Source organism: Amblyomma maculatum, chromosome 7, assembly GCF_055883805.1.
Source record: "Amblyomma maculatum isolate TAMU_Amacu chromosome 7, ASM5588380v1, whole genome shotgun sequence".
In the NCBI taxonomy this organism is placed as follows: domain Eukaryota; kingdom Metazoa; phylum Arthropoda; class Arachnida; order Ixodida; family Ixodidae; genus Amblyomma; species Amblyomma maculatum.
In genome coordinates this window covers 107,854,216-107,862,009 of record NC_139350.1, presented here as the reverse complement: position 1 = coordinate 107,862,009, position 7,794 = coordinate 107,854,216, and positions in this window count along the sequence as shown.

Here is a 7,794-nt window from a genome sequence, read left to right as displayed (position 1 = left end):
TCCCTGTTACCTAGCTGGTCGACATATGTCTGAAGCTCTTTTAGGATGGTGCTGTTTTTCCTTTTTAAGGGATTGTCATGGTGCGCGCTGGGGCGTCCATTGCCCCGTCGACTGGAAATTAACAAGCGGCTGGGGAGTAAGCCGGCGCCTAGCGTTCAGACAGCGGGGCATTGTTTAGTTAATCCCCTCGAGTCCCTGAATGTAAATGGGTGCCCCTCCGTCTCGCGTTCGAAGAAATTAGGTGCCGCGGAGCGACGGCACCGTCCCTAGCTTATACACTCCTGTGTCGGTGACTGGTATCGGTCAGTGAAGAAGACAGGCGTCATCGGCGGATGGTCAGACGAATTGGGACCGAAGATACGTGGGAGCGAACATCTTCACGAGCTCCCACGGGGTCAGTTCCCGCTAACCTTAAAAAAAAAAAAAAACAAAGAAGCGCCAAGGGTCGCCTGCTTGTATTGTTTCAGTGCGGGAGCAGCGCTGCGGACAGCGGTGACCGGGCACGGGGCGAGGGTGAATTTTCTTGGCCCAATCACGCCGTTTATAGACAATGATTGGATAGCTCAGGCCAAGGGGTGTGCACCCGGGGTGTAAACGAAAGTTGCCGAAGGTTCCTTGGTGGTTCTTGGTTGAGTCCTGTCTTAGGTCGGCGCCCTGCACCATGGCTCTGCCGAGTTTGGGAGTCTCTCCCGGGAAGACAGGATAACCAGTTCCCGTGTTTGTTATTGCTTAGGTCTGTGCTCTGCACCATCAGCTCTGCCGAATTTGGGAGTCTCTCCCGGGAAGACAGGCCAACAAGTTCCCGTGTTTGCTATGTCTTTGCAATATCGTATAAATGTACTTTATGCAAATAGTTGTACATAAAAGTCAAGTTCATTAGTCAAGATCCCTTCTGTCTCGCCCAAGACATCCGTCTCTGACGGCGGAGCACCCCTGGTGCAACGGGCCCCTGCCTGGAAAACGAACCAATTCGCGCCAACTCTGGTTGGGCGGAACGGCGGTTTAGAAATGTATTGGCACAGTCGACAGGACGTCTCTATGGATCAAGTAGAGACAAAGGCAGTGCAGGAGACTGAAGGTGATGGCAAGCAAGCTCCAGTCATCGGAAGCAGAGGCAGCTGCATGGATCAGGGCAGTGGACCAGCAACGCGAGGCTGCAGGAAGAGCAACGCTCCGGGAAGAAATGCTTACCGGTCTCTGGCGAGCCGCGACAAGGCGGCGACAACGAACACAGTACCAGCGGCGTGCGGCAGCTCATCGCAAATTGCGGTGAAGGTGGAGACGGACGCCAACATCCGGGAGCCGACAATGTGTACCGACGCACCGAAACCGTGAGTTTCTTCAGTCGCATTGTTCGCGCCTCTGTGTGTGTTCGAGCCGGTAGGGTAGTCATATGCTAGGCGATATGGCGAGCCAGCTGGGAACAGAGAATGCGCGTTTAAAAGAGCTTCTGGCTCAGCTCGCCAAAGTGAATGGAGGGAAGGCACTTCTCTACGAGGAAACGCCTCAGAACGTGGTGTATCGCAGTGGGAAGTAAGGTGCATCCCCTGCCAAAGAATATGCACCCAGAACACCATGTCGCTCGCCGCAAGGCACGCGCAGAAGCTCTTCACAAAAAGTATGGCTTCCAGCCAGAGACCGTTTACGTAGACGCTGCCTCATACCCCTCCGCCCTGCGTTCGCCCTCAGCGCTGTTTCCAACTCTTTGCAACTGGTCGCGGCCGGTACAACTTTTGCCTCCACCTCCCTGGAGGCGGTGGTTGCCATCGCCATAGCTACTACCCGAGCCACAACCATCTTTAGCGACTCTAAATCCGCTGTAAGGAACTTCGCTCGCAGTCGGATCTCTAGCCCAGCCTTCCGGTTCCTCGCCTCCCTCCCCCCGTACCCGAACACCCTATTCAATTAATATGGTTGCCCGCTCACACGGGTCACCCAGGCAACGAAGCAGCTCACTCTTTTGCTCGAAGATACGTCAGCCGAGCAGGGACTGCCACTGCCTGGGGAGATGCTCGCGAGCGCATGGTATCCTATCACAAAATCTCTCTCCATTACCGTATCAACGAACCATCTACAAGCTACAACAGGTGACATGGCGCCAGCTTCAGTCCCGTAGATTCCCATCCCCTGCTTTCTTAGCTTTGATCCATCCAGGACTATTCTCGCCGCAGTGCACCCTGTGTGGGGCACCTAAAGCTGGTTTTGAACACATTATGATCAAATGCTCGGAATTCCACCCTCTAGCCACTTGGCAACTCTCCGACCTCGAGCGATGGGAGGCTGCGATGTTTAGCTCTGACCCGGCCGTTCAAAAGCGGCTGACAGACTGGGTTTTGGGTGTCGCTGGGAAGCACCAGTTTCCGGCCACAACGCGCAGCCAAGGGCCGACCCGTCATTAGCATGTAATCACTTAAGGCTCCCAAATATAAAGTTTTTCACCACCACCACCTCAGAACGTGGAGTTAGAACTCAAGAAAACAGCAGCAGAACGCCAAGAGCTAGAGGTGAAGGTAGCTATGCTGAAACAGCTAAGAGCAGTCAGCGAGGTAGCACGTACGGACTAAACGTTCCGAGGATAGATTACCGACGCTGGGAAACAACGTTCTGCTAGGACAAAAAGATGCGCCACTGCACATAGCTCACTTAGGTGTAAGCCGCCCGCCAGCAGGCAGCAACGCCTACCCAGTAGTAGGAGCCTTTGAGAAGAGTGTCGCGGAATGCGGGGACGTCCTAAACAACGGCGAGGGTGAATTTTCTTGGCCCAATCACGCCGCCTATGGACAGCGATTGGATAGCTCAGGACAAGGGCCGGTGTGTACCCGAGATGTAAGCGGAAGTTGCCGAAGGTTCGTTGGTGGTTCTTGGTTGAGTCCTGTCTTAGGTCGGTGCCCTGCACAATGGCTCTGCCGAGTTTGGGAGTATCTCCCGGAAAGACAGGTCAACCAGTTCCCGTGTTTGCTATGTCTTGGTTGGTGCTCTGCACCATCTGCTCTGCCGAATTTGAGTCTCTCCCGGGAAGACAGGCCAAGTTCCCGTGTTTGCTGTGTCTTTGCAATCTTGTATAAATGTACATTATGTAAATAGTTGTACATAAAAGTCAGGTTCAGTCAAGACCCTTCTGTCTCGCCCAAGATATCCGTCCCTGACGGCACCGCTGGTGCAACGGACCCCTGCCTGGAAAACGAGCGAGTTCGCACCAACTCCTGGTTGGGCAGAACGGCGGTTTAGAAATTTACTTGCCTATTCTGCTGTAAGAAATACCCCAGGATCCTAATGGTGCTGACTCTCAGTACCTTGCTCCCTCCCACGTATACCTCCACTGGTTTGTGTAGGTGCGGTAGGTGGGATTCTCGGGTTAGTTGTGCTTTGCTGCACATTGAGAACAGTTAATTTTTGAGGAGAGCAAGATATATGTGATCTAGGGCGTAGCTCTCAACTATATACGCCGCTTCCTACAGCCTATGCGATACATTATCGGCGCTGGAGCATCCGTCGGTTCAGAATGTGATATCGTCTGCATAGATATTTGTATGTTTGATGCCTTCTATCTTAGTAAGATGGGACGAAAGAGCTTTCATTGCAAAATTGAAGAGTACCGGGGAGAGGACAGATCCCTGGGGCGTTCATCTGCCCCCGGTACTGATCGGCTCGGACCGCTCGGACCTAAGTCCCACAAAGCTAACTTCAGTTTTGCTGCTGGCGAGGAAATCTTTAAAATAGTTGAAGCACTTGCTTCCCACTCCAGCCGAGTTGAGGCCTTCGAGATTCGCTCTGTGCTCAACGTTATTTACGAACAGCTAATAAAGCTGGGGGTGCACAATAAGCTGGAAGAGGTGATAGAAGCCAACCAAATCTCCCAGTACGAAAGACTGGCAAAGACCTGGACAGGAAGAAGCATACTGCTAAAACTAGGTATTCGATACGAAAGCCAAGAGGACCAGAAGACGGATATGTCCCCCCGCTGCCACGAAACATGCATCCAGAGCATCACCAGGAAAGAAGGAAGAAAAGGGTGGAAACGCTGCAGAAGATATATCAAGGAAGACAGGACGTGGTCTATGTCGACGCCGCCGAGTATGAGGAAAGGCATGTTATGGTGGCAGTAGTGTTAGATGAACAAAATCTAAGAGTAAGCGGCTCCGTTAGGACGAGTTTAGCCCACACGGCTGAAGAGGTGGCGATTACACTTGCAATAGCAGGGACAATGGCTACTACACTTATACGTGATTCCAAAACAGCAATATGAAAATTTCTCAAGGGAAGGGTCTCTCCACAGGCAGAAAGGATACTGAGAACATGTCAGGGTGATAGAATAATCCGGCTAATATGGGCACCAGCCCACTCCCAGCTTCGGGGAAATGAGGGAGCTCATAAGCTTGTCTGCGGTCTCACCTTCCGGGTAGGTTCTGATCCTCGGTACACTCTTAGCAGGGACAGGCTAGTCAGCTACAGAGATTACAGAGCACTATCGACTAAACAGGTTAGAATACCCGCCGGCAGATAGGACACTAAATAAGATCCAAGAAAGCATTTGGAGGCACTTACAAACAAGGACTTTTCCGAACCCAGCTACTTTAAGTCAGTGGTACCCTGAGCAATGCTCAGATACGTGCAAACTATGTCAGGATAAGGCGTGCTTGTGCGTGAACAGAACACAATACGCAAACTCGGACTTCAATCAAGAAGCGAGCCGTGCATGCAATATTGTGTATTTGTGTGCGTGCATTTTGTTTTTGTGTTTGGTTAGCTCGGGCCAATTCTCGTGTTATGTTACATATATGTACCCCGCGAGCCAGACGGTGTCGTTACGTAGGCCGATCCCTTGATTGGTTTAATTTTAAAGGTGCCATTTGGGCCCCTTGTAAAATCTTGGGGAGGGCCTGTAAGGGACCGTCAAGATGCGCGCGGGGGCGTCCATTGCCCCGTCGACTGGAAATCGACAAGAAGCGGCTGGGGAGGAAGCCGGCGCCTAGCGCTCAGACAGCCGGGCAGAACTTTGGGAGACTCTACTGTTGAGCTCACACCCCGAGACTCAGCTGTGTGTAATCCGACTGGCCGAAGACGCCGCCCGGGAGCGTCCATGATGTCGTGCTTTAATCTGAGCATTATATCATTTGCGCTTAATCCCGGCCTGTACCCTACCATCTCCACTGGCCAGAGTTCCTTGGTTTCCATGTGCATAGAGATTCTGAATTGGACCACTTTTTCCATGAGCTTTCCCAGACAATTGGTGAGAGATATGGGCCTCATATTGGATCGCTAATAGAATCAGGACAACCTTAGACTGCAATCAAGCAAAGGATCAAGCAGGGTTTCGGAAACGGTACTCTACTATCGATCATATCCATACCATCAATCAGGTGATAGAAAAATGCTCCGAATATAACCAGCCCTTATACATAGCATTCATTGATTACGAAAAAGCATTTGACTCTGTTAAAACCTCGGCGGTGATGCAGGCATTGCGAAATCAGGGGGTAGACGAGCCGTACATGAAAGTGCTGGAAGATATATATAGAGGCTGCACAGCAACCATAGTTCTGCATAAAGAAAGTAACAAAATTCCCATAAAGAAAGGTGTTAGGCAAGGAGACACAATCTCCCCAGTACTATTCACAGCTTGTTTAGAGGAAGTATTCAGAGACTTAGAATGGGAGCAGTTAGGGATAAGGGTAGATGGAGAATACCTGAGTAATCTGTGATTTGCTGATGACATTGCCTTGCTAAGCAACTCGAGGGATGAACTGCAAATAATGATTGATGACCTAGACAGGAAAAGTAGAAAGGTAGGCTTGAAATCAATATGCAGAAGACTAAGGTAATGTTCAACAGCCTCGGGAAGGAACAGCAGTTTACATTAGGAAGCGAAATACTGGAAGTAGTAGGCGAATATGTCTACTTAGGACAGGTAATAACCGCAGATCCGGACCATGAAAAGGAAATTACAAGAAGAATAAGGTTGAGATGGAGCGCATTTGGCAAGCACTCGCAGATTATGACTAGCAGCTTACCGGTATCGCTCAAGAGGAAAGTATACAACAGTTGCACCTTGCCTGTACTCGCCTATGGGGCTGAAACGTGGAGGCTAACCAAGAGAGTTCTACTTAAGTTGAGGATTACCGAAAGGGCTATGGAACGAAAAATAGTAGGGGTAACATTAAGAGATAGAAAGCGTGCAGAGTGGGTCAGAGAAATAACTCAAGTTACCGACATTCTAGTAGAAATTAAGAAGAAGAAATGGACATGGGCAGGACATGTAGTGCGAAGAGAGGATAACCGATGGTCGCTGAGGGTAACAAACTGGATTCCAAGGGAAGGAAAGCGTAGCAGGGGGCGGCAGAAAGTTAGGTGGGCGGATGAGATTAAGAAGTTCGCTGGGGTCAAGTGGATGCAGCTAGCACAGAACCGGGTTAAGTGGAGAAATATGGGAGAGGCCTTCGCCCTGCAGTCACTGCAGTGGGTATAATCAGGCTGATGATGATTGGATCGTTTCTTGCCCGGTTTAGGAGTAAGGACCAATCTGGAGAGTTTCCACTCCATGAGGATTTCGGAGGATTTGCTATACCGGGCCTTATTCTCGAACCCGGTATAGCAAGGTAGAGGGGGGGATCCTGACATGTATATGTTGTCCTGATTGTATCTAGCAGCTCCTCGTTTCCCCCTTGGAACTCCGGCGCTGATGTTTAGTTATCCGTTTCAAGATTCGCGCCACGCTGTCGCTTATCGCACGTCTCTGTTATTTATTCTTGCCTCGACATGGCCTGGTTTGAAGCGGGATCGACATAGCTTGAAGCGGCAAGGTCCATCTACCTTGTCTGAGGTTAAAGATTTTTCTTTTGTTTCTCTTGCGAAATTTTCACGTGAAATGCATATGGTGAGCAAGGCGAGCTCACAGAGTACTTGGCCACAAAATTAAGCCCTTTAGAGCCAGCGCACTTTTGGAAATGCAAACAAGCGCTGCTTACCGAAAACTTGCATTTCTATCAAAGAACGTGTTATTCATTCCAGCCAAAAGTTGTAGCAGTGAAACTTCAGTGCTACTGGGTTCATGATCCAGGAGCGCCGGGAATGCCGCAGCTCAATGGATAACTTGTTTTTGCGCAATAAGTTAATTCTACGTACTTACTGTACCCCTACATATCCAGAAATTTGTCATTTTAAATTCGAGAACACAATGTTTTGAGATCTTGGATAAACTTATCCTTCTTTTGCATCGCTTCAACTGCAATTATATGATGACGGGTCGGGTCGGGCCGGGCCAGTCCCTATCCGGGTCGGGCTCGGGCCGAGGTCCAAATTTCGGCCCATGCACACATCTAGGCTGTTTCTGCAGTCGCGCCGCGCCCTGAACGCAATCGCGAAACGTTTCATCAATTCTATAACCTCAAATAATTCTGATTCACAGTGAACACTTCCAAGGTCGTTTTCCTTAAATCAATGCCTAATCTGGTTTTCGTTCTACCTTGTTCTAACCAATTTGAGTCTTCACGCGAAAACTGCATACAACGAAAACCGGGATGTAACGAACAATTGAGGGCATTTGGCAATTTTGTTATAAGCAGACACCGAACTAAGAACTACATTTATTCCCGGTTCCGCCATGTGCTTCGCATTGCGCAAGCTATCGGAAAGGATCTTCACAAAAGGGAAGGTCCCTCTAATTTATAAAACGGCCCCGTCGCATTTTGAGGATTCACCGCACAGTCAAAGCGGTAAAACAGTGATGAAGCATGCATTGTGGGGAAACTGCAATAAATTCGAAATTTCCGTGGTATTCGGTAATTTTCGAATATT